This window comes from Delphinus delphis, chromosome 3 (genome assembly GCF_949987515.2).
Source record: "Delphinus delphis chromosome 3, mDelDel1.2, whole genome shotgun sequence".
Taxonomy (NCBI): domain Eukaryota; kingdom Metazoa; phylum Chordata; class Mammalia; order Artiodactyla; family Delphinidae; genus Delphinus; species Delphinus delphis.
The window spans coordinates 116,552,668-116,567,528 of NC_082685.1; the positions used below are offsets into that span (position 1 = coordinate 116,552,668).

At 41.1% G+C, this 14,861-nt stretch overlaps 1 long non-coding RNA gene across 1 annotated transcript; it reads left to right on the plus strand.

The window, feature by feature from the left end:
- Positions 1-1,206: 1,206 nt before the first annotated feature.
- On the plus strand, positions 1,207-11,991 carry LOC132422199 (uncharacterized). The gene is made up of 3 exons (XR_009518831.1): positions 1,207-1,335; positions 2,942-3,056; positions 11,894-11,991. It is a non-coding gene; the product is annotated as an uncharacterized lncRNA (long non-coding RNA).
- Positions 11,992-14,861: the final 2,870 nt, after the last annotated feature.

The window sequence follows — 14,861 nt, forward strand, 5'->3', positions numbered from 1 at the left end:
TGCCTGCCCACTGAACTCCTAGGGCCCCTAACTTGGTAAAGGATATTCCCTCCATTTTCTAGCTCTTTGTATTCAACCTCCCTATCCATTTTCAAACACTGTGGCTCATAGCACAGGGAGATCAGCTCAGTGCTTTGTGTCCACCTAGAGGGGTGGGATAGGGAGGGTGGGAGGGAGGGAGACGCAAGAGGGAGGAGATATGGAGATGTATGTATATATATAGCTGATTCACTTTGTTATAAAGCAGAAACTAACTGTAAAGCAATTATACTCCAATAAAGATGTTAAAAAATAAATAAAATAAAAAAATAAATGTTAAAAAATCTACATATTGCTGAAAACCCCCACAAACTGTGGCTGACTTATCTAAGACCTGTGCAATATTAGAAAACAAATTAGAAATCACCTTCCAGTTTTTCCAGAGGAGACCAAATCCAAGAAACATTAAGAATGTAAAGGATAGGACAATGTAAACAACAGTTCTGAGATAACTATGTCCAACAGCAGTGTGGCAAGTTGTTTTTTTTTCTTTCTTTCTTTTTCATCCACCAGCAGAGATGGAAGCTTGCTGTAGTCTATTGTCTTGGTCCGTGGCAGGGACCAGTGCATAAATCTGTTATTTGATCTGGGAAGAACTATAAGGCTCTAGAGTCAGGCTGAAGAACTGCAGCAACACTGGTGTTTCAAAGAGCCTAGGAAGAACCATGCATTCTGGCTGACCTGCACGCTGCCTGGCCTCACAGGCTGCCGCTTTGCCTCAGTTAGCATGACAGACCAAACTTTCCCTTGCTCAGAGTGGACAAGACATGATTTGTTCCCCTTTGGCTGTGTCAGTTCTGCAAACTAGATACCAGAGGCTGCAAGCTCAGGAGAGCCTGACTTTCTGGAACACCATTTGTTTGGACAGGCCAAGCCAGTAAGGCTTTTCATCTCTTTAAAGCTCCCAGGGCAGAGAGCATATTTGAGGAATTCCTTTTTTCAAAGTTTTTTTTTTTTTTTTTTTTTTTTTTGCCCCTTCCAACATTTTGTTTAAGAGAAAATGAGATGTCTATCTTCTGTTTCCTTATTTTTTTTCAGGAAAGCAAAGGGTTGTTGACTTCCTCCCTCTCCCCTCCCTTCCTTCCTTCTTCCCGAAGGTACTCATCTGAGAAAAAGAGAACGAAGTATTGTTCCTGTTCTCTTTCTTAAGTCATTTGAACACTGTCCCTGCGAGTTCTTTAAGTTCCCTGCAATCTGTACACAAGACAAGGAGGGAGAGAGAGAGGGAGAGAGACAGAGAGGCAAGGGATCAGGTAAAGCACGGGGGCTGCTGCAGCCATTGAGACTCAGGAGCTGGTAAGTTACCCATGCAATCCTTTCTACCTCCATTTCACTGTCCCTGGGATGAATATTGCTGTGGGCATCTTCAACAGAAAATGCTTTACTGGGTGTAATCCTTAATCAAAGCGTACAACTGAAGGATGGCCCAGCATTTAAGCTTATATATTTTTTTAAGAGAATACTGATGTTTTGCAGAGCTGAGGCTGGCAGAACTGGGCATAGAATTGCATTGGGCTAAGGAGGACATTGTGTTAAATCTGAATTTTGGCACAGATAAGATGGCCGGGTTAACCAGGAGCCACTGGAGTATGTGATGTGTCTCACTGGGGAATTCACTCTTCCTCAGCGCTGTGTCCTGAGAACCTTATCAGGGTGTCTGCTAAGAACTGAGGTTTGCTGTGGGGATTTTGTTACCCATTGTCTAGATTGAGGTGCCTTCTCTTGTTCCTTTCTTTTCATTCAGCATCCCCCGCAAAGAGAACTGTTAATTTATGATTGTTATTCTGCATCACTGAGGTAGGAGGAAAAAAAGAAGGGAATGTCACTTCGAATTGTACTTCATGGCGGGGGGGGGCTTATGTGTTCAGGTTCCACATGTGGGCTGAATGTAAATTTATTATCCACTGTCAGTGGAAGATGTCATCTGCCACACAAAAGAAGTCAAAGATTTTGGGGCATGTAGCTTTAGTTTTGGAAAACAACATGCCACTAACAGGAAGATTGAGATTGATCTCTTGTGATCAGGAGTGAAAAACCAAGCTAAATGTTGAAAAATACTTAGCCCGCGCCTGGCTTTCGAAGCACCAAATAGAATACAGCAAACTAGTCAAGATTACACACACAACTAGTTTTTAGAAGTCTAACTTACTTCAATTAAATTCGGCAGAAAGTATAATGTTTTGAAGAACTCATCATGGCAAGCCACAAGGAAGCCAAGATCACATCGTCAGAAACAGGCCAGCAAGGTCACTCTGAAAGACCGTGTATATTTACTAATATTAATCATTCAACTCAGAGAGGTGTTGAATGGGTGAAAGACAAAGGACAGGCAGAGGTTTTTTCATATATTCATTTCTATGAAATTTACTGATTGAAGTCATCTGGGATGTGAAGAGTGTGATAAAAATAGCTGTTCTTTCATTTATAAATTAACTTGGCCAGACTATGCATTAACCACAATCAAGTAATTAATCTTTATTCGAAACCGAGCCATCATCTTAATAAGAATAAGAAAATATGATAGAACTGGACGGTTATGTGGGTTTTGTTCCATTAGTCAGACTTCTTTTTTCTTCTCCTTTTTTTCAAGAGGCTTTCCTTAGGAGCACTATAAAACGAGCAATGGAAAAGAGATGTGATTAGCGTTTGCCTGCTGAGGAGGCAAAATCATGCTAATAACAGTTGAAAGTGTTCTCCAGCTCCCCTACCACTTACCCAGCCACCCCATTGCATAGATCTTCAGGTCAAAAGGGAGCCAGGACTGATCAGCTTGGGCACTTCTTTTATTTTGCATCTTTTATCAGCAAATGTGACCCCAGTAGAAAACTTAGGGCTGCGAGTTTTCTTGCTTCTTTCAGTTTCATTTTTCCTTGATAATGTATTTGATTTTACGTCCAATTAGAACAACATCAGAGAACACTCTCTCATTCGGGTTATTGAATAAAAGCATCAGATGCAACACAGTATGAATAAAAGGACAGCAGAGTCACACTGACCAAAGACAAGTAAGGCAAAAGGTGGGTATGCCAATGGCGCAGAAAACAGCCTCGAGCGTGTGTCTCCACTATGGCCCAAGATTAAGGAGCTCAGGATAGATTCTTTTCTTTAAAAGAAAAAGGTATGTATTCAGTATTTCCATTTGAGTCGTTAAGTCATTGCCATGAGAATATTTGTTGGATACTGGGGGGAAAAATCAGCTCCCTAAAGAAGAAAGCCGTTGACTCGTTTAGGCTACTTGCTACCAATCTGTCTTCACTCAACTCCAAGGAGTGAGTTGGCATTTGTGGAAACTTCCAGTGTGTGATTCTTCTTTGGGGTCATCAGAGGCTCTTCTGTGATAACATTAGGGGAACTCCAGCTTGGAATGAGCCATAATTTGACACACAGAGGTTGTGTTAATTAATTTGTGCCAAACTGTACATATAACTAAATTATAAATTTGTCACATAAATGTTAAATTATGTTAGGATGTGTCCTATAGGTCTGTGTGCTGGGACGTGAATCAAATGAGAGCAAGCAGAACATCAAAAGCACAGGCCTTGTTGTTATACAAATCTGGGTTTGAATTCCAGCTTTTTGTTGCTTACTGTGTGACACTTACTTCGGCCAGGTAATTAACCTCTCTAAGCCTCAGTTTCCCCTAATGTAAAATTGCATCTACGTTATAATAGAGTTGTTGTGAGGATTAAATAAGATTATTTATGTAACACGATTAACACAAAGCATGGCAAGTAATAGGAGTCAACCAATGTCAGTTGTAATTTTTTTATGTTAATACTTAGGGGTACTGTCTCTTTGGAATGTAGAGAGTAGACTATATCCCCATAATTTGTGACATTATCCTTGATCAATACTGTACCAAGGGTCTGTCAGAACAAAAATCATGCCTCATAGCTTTGGAGTTGGGCACACATTGAGTGAAGCTCAATTCTTTTAAAACAAAGGAAAGCAGAGCTTAATATTTTGATGTTCATCTTCACTAATGGCAGAAACGCCAGATTTAGCCTCATTAAAATGCCAGCTGTGTTCAATAGAGGGGCGAGTAGGGAAGAGTTCGTCTTGGGATAAAAGTCTTGAACTTAGATGAATGTTTGAAGAGACTACATGATATTGTAGATGTTTCATTCTCCCTTTCACCCACTTCCCCAAGCTCTCGAGCTCTGTGCTCTTGGTGACCTTTTCCCTAGCAGTGGAGGGCTGGAGGCTTTCTTTTTGGAGACCATGGTGGCAGTGACTCAGCCAAAGAGAGGAGGACTTGAAGTGACATGTTCTCCCCACAGTGAAGGCTAACAGATCCCTCTCCTCAAATATTTTAGCAGTAAGCCACTTACTTTATCACTGATGAATAGAATACCAGTATCACCACTTGTGTGTGTGTGTGTGTGTGTGTGTGAGATCCAACTGCTATTTTTCTCTCACTCTAACCTTTAAAACCTACATCCTGGTTAGTCTGTTAAGTAATAATGATACTTTAACTTAGGTCTTAGTTAAACTTCCCTCTCCATCTTCCAAAAGCAAAACACACAACCAGAGCAACAACCAAAATCTACCACCAATAACCCAAAACTTTGAGGTTCTTTTGTTAGAATAAGAGGCTCTGATACAATAGAGACTTGTTTGGACAACTTAACCCTCAGAGAGCAAAGTGAAGCTGGGGTTTTCTACCCTAATGTGCAAAAAATGTGTCTTCTAAGGTGGCTTAGAGCAGGGGAACAAAGACCAGTTTGGGAGTGAGAACACTTCTGCTCTGTTTTGTCCAACCTCTGCTGCCCCCTATACGTGTGACCTGATAGGTTTCTTCACTTGCTTGGACCTCAGTTTTCTCTGTAAAATGATGAGGTTGGACCAAATCAGTGACTCTCAAAGTGGCCTGTGTGAGTGCGTATCAGAATTCACCTGGGCCTTGTTTACACTCTTCTCCCCTGCCCACTGCACTAGACGATCTATGAGATTCTTATGCTGACATCCTGTGATTCTCTAAAACAGATGGTCACTGTCTTGCTCTGTCTTCTTCAGGATTGCATTGACATTAAACTAAAACGTATGTTTTAAGGGCCATACTTTTAAGCATAATTCCTATTCGGCATTTGATGTTCTCTCCAGAAATTAGTTTGGACGTATCAATTGTTATTCTAGAAGCTGTTAGCATTATGGAGTAAGGAATATGCAACCAATCGGATGAGATTGATGAATGTTCTATAACAATATATGTATCATAAAGGAGCAATTACTTAGAATTATAAATATTGTAATTCTGTATGAATAGCACTCTTCGATTTATGCATTTATATATTATTTGCATCTTACATTAAGATACAAATGCATTCTTTCTTTAATCAAGGAAAACACAGATACTATTTTTTTCTGTTCACTTTAAAAAAATATTTGTAGATTCAATCTCATAAGTTTTTTGGTTTTGTTTTTACCTGTTTACAGTGTGTGTTGTGCTGAGCCTATTTTAGAAGTTAGATCCTTGTCCCTAAGTTAATACTGACATGGAAAGGCAAAAGATTGATAATGGTGTTTGAAAAACTGGCACCCACAAGTCCTGTTAAATCTGCTTTAATCATAAGAAAAATCTGTAGCTTAGAGAAAAATTTCTGATTTCCCTAATTTCATTTCTACCCAAATCTCTTGAATATTTTTCTCACATGTTTATATGGCTAATAAGTAGAGCAGCAGTGAACACAGGTCTCCACCTGACAGAAGCAGAGAGGCAGCAAATATTTTGATGTGCACTCACAGAAACAGCTAGCCTAATGATGGCTGTTCTTTTTAACCATTCAAATATCAAATACATTTAGATAAAACAATGACATATAGATAAAAGAATAAGAACATGTCTTCATCAGAAGTTATGTGTAATACATAAACTCACTAGACAGTAAGCACCATGAGGACAGAGCCTTTGTTCGTTCACTGCTATACGCCTAGGGCCTAGAATAGTGCATGGCATAAGATAGATGCACAATAAATATTTGTGGACTAGATGACAATAAATAAGTGGGCTGTAGAGTGAAATATGCTATCTTAATATAATGCTAAATACAGCAGTTAGTAAGTTGAAAATTAGTCAAAGTTTCTGGGGTTCTGGACAGTGCCAAACTGCCAGCTTGACATGTTTATTCCCACCTGAATTGACTGGAGTTATGGCTTGTTCCACCATGACATGCATGGGGCTGTTACATGTATATTAATGTGTCATCTTGGCAAGGAACCCACCCACTTGCTTCTGGGAGATAAACATATATCAGATACACAGCAAAGACTTTGGTTGCATTTCATTTTCCATTCGTTTTCTGGGCAGATGATGGGTTAGCACATTGTTTTTGGCGAGAGAGAGAGACAGAGAGAGAGTGGTCATTTGTTTCTCCTTGACTAAAAGAGTTGTGAGCCAGGATTTAGCCTTGTAGGAAATGCTCAGTGCTCTCAGGTTTTTTATAGGCAGGGCTGTAAATCCAAGTTAAAGGGATGCCACTGAGTTTACACAAACACGAAGGAGTGAATTCAGGGAGGGAAATGTGATATCCTTGTGGCACACAATACCTTTTCCTTTATATAATTAGGCACTGGAGACAGCCAAAATGAACAAATCCTGGATTGAGGCAGTTTCACACTTATTAGTGGTAAATTTAAAGTGGTAAATATAAGTATGAATATAACAACATTGGGGTCTTAGGTTTCCATTATCCATAGTAGGAACGGAGAAACCTCTCTTTGTTCACATTGATAAAGCCTGTCTCTTTAGTGCCAAATACCAGGGCCACACAAAGGAATTCTGACCCCTTCTCCAATTTTCCTATGATCTGCTACGGCCCCACTTTGACCTCATTCTGTGACGGCCACTGGTATTAATGGGAGAATGAGATAACCACAGGATCACCACCACTCGCAACATTTATGGAGGAGTCATGACGAAGTTTGGGGACCGCCAAGAACTTTACATACATTATTTCACTTAACCCTCCCATTCTAAGAAATAGGTGCTTTATTCTCCCCATTTCAGAGATGAGGAAAGGCAACCACCTTGTTTAACAGATAGGCTAGAAAAAGTTAAGTGATTTACTCAAGGTCACTGAATTGATGTTCCTTGTTTTCAGGTTTCTCATTAAGGAGGAAGCAGCTAATAATTATTATTTTTTAATTAAGTATCCCTTAAGGCAGTGTTCCTCAAGTGTAGTCCAAGAACCAACAGCATGGCATCACCTGGGGGTCTGTTAGAAAAGCGGAATCTCAGGCTGCACCCCAGACCCCCTGAATCAGAATCAGCATTTTAACATAATCTCCGTATGATTCAGGAGCACATTCAAGTTTGAGCAACACTGCCTTAGGGTTTGGATCTGTTGTATACACAGATTGATTTCAGAATGTAGGTCCCTGTTCTACAGAGTCCTTTTGTAAACTTTGAACTTGTCCAGGACAACATAACTCCCTCTTGGATAATGGTGTTACTGGACAAGCCTCTGAGCAGCATTAGGCATGATTTTTGTGGTCTCATCTAGCAAGTTAACGCGGTACCAAGGTACCCTAATAATCTCAGAGAGTAAAGGTCTGGGGTATTGTTCTTCAAGTGTCTTTTGAGAACCAAACATCAGAATCACCTGGGGCCGATTACTAGGCCTTTCCCAGCTCTAACGTATCTGGGGAGGGGCCTAAGGCTCTGACTGTCCCACAGGCTACTGGCTCAAGGTAAGGAAGACCCAGCAGGGGCAGTGACAAGTTTTGGGAACATCATTCCAAAAAGGTGTCCAGCTTTTTCAGCGGTTTGAAAAAATATTTAAAAGCAACAGTATGAGAGAGTATCTCAGAGCCCTTCTGGGAAGAAGAGGTACGCTGCCAGCTTCTCCCTTTGAATGCTAGAGAATGGGGACAAGAAACCCTGCTACCTGCCTCTGGGAGAAGGTTGGGGGGCGGGTCCCCAGCATCACCGCCAAGGAGCAGATGCCAGTACACACCCCTCACTCTTCCCAGTTCGAAAGAATCCTTAGAGCTTCCTTTGCACTGGGGACTCACCGTTCTCACTTAGAACAGAAATCAAGAGGGGCTATTGTTGGAGGGGTGGGGGAAAGGAAGCAGGGCCGGAAGAGAGTGAGGGAGAGGACCGGAATAACCTCTGGTTTGCTTCAGCCTGGACACAAGGCCTTTGCCTGGATGGAGACGGTGGCTTCTCCCCCTTAATGGAGGCCCTCTGGCCTTCCTCACGGGAAGTGCAGGGAGAGAAAGAACTCTGTGTTTTCAACGTTGTTTTATGGAACACCCACCACAAAAGCCACTGCTTGTCTCTTACTGTTTTTCTAATTCAGGCAGTTTTCTTCCCCACAGCATAGTGGAGCTCCCTCCCCTCCCCTCCACCCCAGATAGCTTTTTCAGTTAAAAAAATGTACGAAAGGGGATCTTTCAGCATTACCCTGAAAAATGTATACATTGAAGACTTTTAAGGTGCGAAGGAGCACCGTACCTAACCCACCAAGGTGGGGTTCCTGAACTACTAGAACTTGAAATCTTAGGGTGAAGAATATGCAAAAAGCTCTACAAGGTTACTCCTAGGTATATCCAGAATCCTGCCTCCCACCGGATTTTTTAAGAGTTGTGGGGAATTCCCTGGCGGTCCAGTGGTTAGGACTCTGCGCGCTCATGCAGCGCAGCCAGAAAAAAAAAAAAAAGAGAGAGTTGGGCAAGCACCATCTTTCTTAACACTCAGGAGATATTCAGTATGCAATGCAACAAGCAAGTCTGCGTCTCCTCCAACATCATCCAGAGCTCTCCTGCGTCCCAGTCACATCAGCACCAACCCCTGTCTCTGGATCCCCAGGGATGGAGAGTTCTTATCTCCTAGCTGTAGCCTGAGTCGTGAGTCTTAAAGAGGATGTTGGAGAAGGAGTGGAGAGCCTAGTGTTTGGAAAAGAAGGTGCAGCTCAATATTACATCATTTTGGTTTGTCTTTACAACCTTTAAGTGCTCAGACATTCCATACTTTACCCTGGCTCCTTGGGCTCTTTCTGAGCCTCCTAGGAGAGGGATTTTGGCATCACATATTCGGTACCTGCAGTGAGGAAGGACAATCTGCTGTGAGCAGATCCTATCCCAGAAGGATTAGGACATAAAGTGCTAAATTTATTTGCTTTTCAACCACTATGGATTTGGGGGGAGGGGGAGTTGGTTTACTTAATAAAGTGCTATCTCTCCTGTACATGGCACATGTGCCTTACACACGTGTGTATAAGCACACACACACACAGACTATCCAAAATCATTGGCTCTTATGGAAGGAAACTGTGGATTAGCCCCAAACTGTTTATTTGACTCAAGAATGTAGTACCTGATTCTTAGTCCCCTATACTTTCAAACAGATTTACTATCATAATTATATTTTTCTTAGATATAATAAAAAAGCTTGAATTTTGTTAGCTATTGGCAGTAGGGGAGAAGGAGAGAGGACTTAAGTGTTACTGCAAAAAATTCATAAAGGGTTCCATTCACTTATTGTGTGTTGTTTTGAAAATATAAGTAATGCAGAAGAGAAGGCTAAACTTGGAGTCAGAGATAGAGGCTTGAGTGTGCTCGCTGACACATGAATAGAAGGCAAGTCAGTGAACCCAAAAGCGTATGGAAATTTAGTATATGACAAAAATAGCATTGCATATCAGAGAGGAAAGTTGGATTATGTAGTTAATGGTGTTGGCATACCTAGGTAGCTATTTGGGAAAAACAAACATATCTCTTCCTTATTTCTTAAGTTAAAATTCCGGATAGATCAAAGATTTAAAATGTTAAAAATAAAAGCATAAAAATAATAGGAAAATGGCAGATTTATTTTTTTTGAATCTCAGGGTAGGAAAAGTCTTTCTAGTTTTATCTAGAAGCCTTAACATTTATTATACATTAAAATTAAAAAGTTTCTGTAGGGCCCAAACTCAATAAGCAAGGTGAAAAAGGCAAACAAAAAGCTGGGGGAAACATTTTAAACATGTATCACAAAGAACTTAATATGACCAGAAAATGGACAAATGACGTGAAACACATTTCACATAAAATGAAATATATTTGGTTCTTAAACATGTAAAAAATACTCAACCTACTTCATAAAAATGGATGCAAATTAAAACTATGAGATACCATTTTTTACCTACTTGATGAAACAAAAGATAAAACATTTATTAACATATTTGTTTCTGGGGATCTGGAGAGTACTGTCATATATTGATGGTAGAATAGTGAATTAGTAAAACTTTACTATAGAGAGCAATTTGTGAGTGTCTATCAAAATGTAAAAGTGACTCCTCTTGGAAATTATATTACAAATATACCTGTAAGATGTAAAAAGACATACCTACAATGCAAGACAAGAAAAAAGAAAAAACAGATTAGGTATAGCATAATTGTCCAATAAGGGATTGGCTCAATTAAGTACAGTACATATATATAATGAAAATGCTTCTGATTTTATGTTCCATGCTCTGATAATTTCTTTAAGGATGATCATTTCACATCCATCTACATTCCTCTTGTCCTTTCCCTGCCCGCATGTCACTAAATGCCACATACAAAGTCACAACCAAAAGCTCTGTTCCTCCTCCTTCAGTTGACTCTCAAATCGTAGGGTCCCCATTCCCTTGGCAACGTGTAAAATATGGGTGTCAACCAGGGTGAGAAAGCAGCCCAGAAAGCCGAGTTTGAGAGGGGAGTGGCAAGGCAGTATAGAGGAGTGGTTACAACCCATGTTCTGGGGGCAGCTGCTTGAGATCAAGTCCCCGCGCACCTGCTTGCCAGCGGTGTGCTCATGAGTAGTTTAATTTCTTCATCTGCATGACAGGTATAAAAGAGCACCATCCTCTTAGGGTTTGTTGTGAGGATTAAGAGTGATAATGCATGCAACTGCTTAGCACAGTGCCTGCCTTACAGTCATATTCAATAAATATTAGCCCTTTTAGTTATTTATCTGAAGTCTCCCTGCTCATGGGATCTGGAGCTTTCCTGGGGAAGTGGGGAAGAGCATCTAAGTCATCAAGGTGTGTACTCATTAGCACCATGAACTGAGAGTCCTGGGGTGATTCAAAGGCTTTTTTTTTCCCCAATCCAACAACACAAAGGGAGAGACTGGAGTAATTTCTGCTGCCCCCAAGCTAGTATCATTCAGGGAAACTACTTCCACAATTCTATCCCCTGGAGTCAATTATATCCTGAAAACGTGATAAAGGCAGGCTGGAAAATTGCAAGATTGTGACATTATGCGGGGGGTTGTGCCAGTTAAGTTAAGCAGCAAGTTTCCATTTGCATGAAAAATGTTCCTTAAATCACATTTGGATCAAAATATCATTAAATATTAATATTAGGGCCATTGTATAACTTCCTCCCCATGGTAGTCATTTAATAAATATGAGTTGCAGCTTCAAACCAAACCAAACCAGACCAAAAGCCTTCCATCACCATGACGTGCATATGCCCGTGTTTCCCAGCTTCAGTCTCAGTGCAGCCCAGCAAGGGATGTATCTGTGCGCCCCTGTAACTTCAAGTGTCTCAGCCATGGATAGCAGCCCTCCAGCAAAAACAATAAAAAATATTTGACAGCTTTTAAGTGAATTGAATTTTCCTTCTGTGTGTAAGGTGATAGTGAACCCTCTTTGCATACACTTAAATATTATCAGATCACATTCTAGAACTAGATTCCAGAAGGCATAGTTTAGCTTAGTGGGTTGCCCTGCCTACTAATTCTTTCACGTGTGTCTGTTCTCCCTAACTACATTGGAACTGTATTTGTCAGAGGCTGTTTTTAACTATTTTTATACTCTCTCAGACAAGAGCCCTCCAAATTCTTGTTGGTCTCACATTAAAGCTCTTATTATCCCCACTTTAGAGATGAGTAAACCGAGACTCAGAGAAGATAGGCGATTCGGCAGAAGTCATAAGTTCTGTGAATCTCCAGGGCCTGTGGAGTTATTGCAAGGAGTCAAGGGGTCTGTATTTGGATGTCAAGTACCTACTGTTTGCACACTGACTAAATAATGTTTTGAAAGTACACGTACCTCTGCTTTCAAATCTTGTTATATAGTGGTAATTAATAAAATATAAATTAATTTCAAATGTTGCTGAATTAAAAGTAGCTTTTGGTTATTTTGTATTTTTTCAAACTTTCTGGGGATTTGCAAAATGTGTTTATTTATGAAATTTACAAAGGGCATCATGCTGAAAAACCTGGGAACCACTGTCTGTAGAGCAAAGCTGGTGTTCACTAATAAATTACAGGGCGGTATTTTGAATAATCTAGGTCTTCTGGTGGCAGTGAGATTTTCTACTCTTAAACTGCTACCTATACCTATATTTGATAGAAAGTGTCTGGAAGTCGTCATCATTATTGTTTAATTTCTTCCTTCGTCTAACAGCTGTCTCCCTAAAGATTCCCTTCTGACCCGTGTGACATTGGGCAATCGGCTTCACCTATTTGCGTACTAGTTTCCTTATTGGCAAAATGGGGAAAAGGGTAGAGCCTACCTCATAGGGTGCTGTGACGGTCACGTGAGTGAATGCACGTGATGCCTTAACACATTCTTGTCACATAGGAAAGAGCAAATGTGCTCTTGTTGTGTTAGGCACCACTTGCTGCCCCACTTTTTGTCACATAGTTGGAACTTGACAGACATTTGGGGGATAAATTTATGAATAAGTGAAAATGTGGAATAGGAAGAAAGGGCAATTCTAGATATGTAATTCCTCATCTACGTTTCCTTAGTCACAGGCAGGCAGTTAGGACAGCGGCTTTTATGAAGATACTGTGTTTGGGAGTATTTGCTTCAATGAGCTCGAGCTAGAGAGACGATGATGTTTCTATATATTCTGGTCCAGTAGCTGTTACAAATCTATCAACTTTATGTCATCAAAATATGCATTTATAGATCAGGCAGGAAGAGTTTGGGCTTGGAGCAGATGTCAAGGCTTTATTCCTCCTTAGAAACCATGAGAGGAAACATGACCAATAAACCATCTAGATAGGAGGAGAGAAGCAATGCTTTCTTGCCACAAACCAAAATGCTGAGGATCACAGTTATGAGAGGGTCAAAGGAAGTCAGAATGACCTTTCACAGCAGGCTCAATGTTTATGTAGCTTAAAATTTCACTTCCAGATCATCCCATGATAGTTATTTAGCTTTATGCCATGAACAACCTTTGAGCCCGACAGAAACTTTTTTTTTTTCAGTGTTTGCAAAGTGAGTTGTTTAAGGTAGAAAAAAAGAACCTGTTGCTAGACTTTTAAAAATGGGCTGCCCTGAGTGTCATAATTGTTTCTAACAAAGGTCTCAGGCTGATGGGCCGATGAAGAGATAATCAGCTTCTCCAAACTGGCTGCTTTTCCCAAGACCAGGCAGTAATAATCGTAGCAGCTACTCATCGTTGGCTGTACCACGTGGGCAAGGCTCTGTGCTGGTGCTGTGGGCACTACATGAATAAAACCCAGTTCGAGCTTTCCAGAAGTTTCCAGTAAGTTAATGGTTATACTGAATGGAGGTGAATATGCTTCCCTGTCACCTCCATCCATTGACACTGTTTCTACTCAGTGGGACCACACAGAACAAATCCAGTCCTTGCAAGTATCGGCCCTTTGAAGTATTCATGTAGAAGCTATCAAATCCCCAGACCTCCAACACGCCTCCTTCTTAACACTCCAGGTTCCGTCAGCCATCTCAGTAAGGTGTGGTTTTGCATCTCCTCACCAGCAGGTTGCACTCCTCTGTGTGCTCTCCAGTGTGTCCCTGTCCGTAAGTTTTGATCCAGAATGCCCCCCCGCACCCCGCATCCCAATGGTTTGGCCAGTGCACAGTAGAGAGAGGGGCTCTCTGAGGCCCATTTTCAGAGCTGCAGCAATTGCTGAGATTTTCCCTCAAAAGGTCCAGATGAAAAGGCCTGCAGTAACAAACTAGGAACTTGGAATGAGCATTATTGATTTGTCTTGTTATTTTTCTAGATCTCTAGCCCTAATCTTGTTTCAGGTCTTCCTCCTTCCTCTTTACAACCACGAGAATCTCTTCTTACTAGTATTGTTAGGAAGCCAAAAATACTAGTATAGTTATATTTATTGAGGGCTTTTTTTTCTGTCAAGTGTTTTGTATACCTTATTTTATGAAGTCTCATAATTAACCCCGTGAGGTGGTTTTCTTTTTTTTGTTTGTTTCAAGATGAGGAACCTGAGGCTCGGAGATTAAGTAGCTGGTCACAGTTGGTAGGTGAGAGACCTACAATTTAAACCCTGGGCTGCCTAACTTCTCAGCTTATGCTCCTTCTACCTCACTCAGCCTCTCTGTGATATAGCACATTGGAACATTTCTAGTGCTTTATCTGACCATACTAGGCACTCAATAAATGTTAGTTTCCCTTTCTCTTATCAGCCTTTCTCGTCCTCCAACTAATGCAACCTAAAAATGAGGAAGAAGGTTGTGAGTTGCCAGAAGTATGTGCCAGGCCCCTGAGGTGGCCGTGCAACATCAGTGCCCACATGATGGGCCTTTAGCCCTCTAAGCTCCTTCCAAGGAGCTGTGGGCCAGCTCTAAAGGGCCCCTGTTAATCTACTAGCCGACTAGCTTACTATTGAGGGATGTCTAGCGGTTCTTGCTAACCAATCCGCACCCCTTATAGCTTCCTCCTCTTCAAATAATTCTATCCATTCCCGAAACTTCAAGGAAATTCAGAGTATCTTCAGAGCCACCAGCACCTCAAACCTAGTCCTGCCTCCTTTGGAACTTCGGATCTGTAAACCAGGGCAAGATGTAGAGAGCAAGTTTCATCTCAGGGTGAGCCTCTCTTTGGCTCCTCCTCTCACTGGGGTCCTTTAT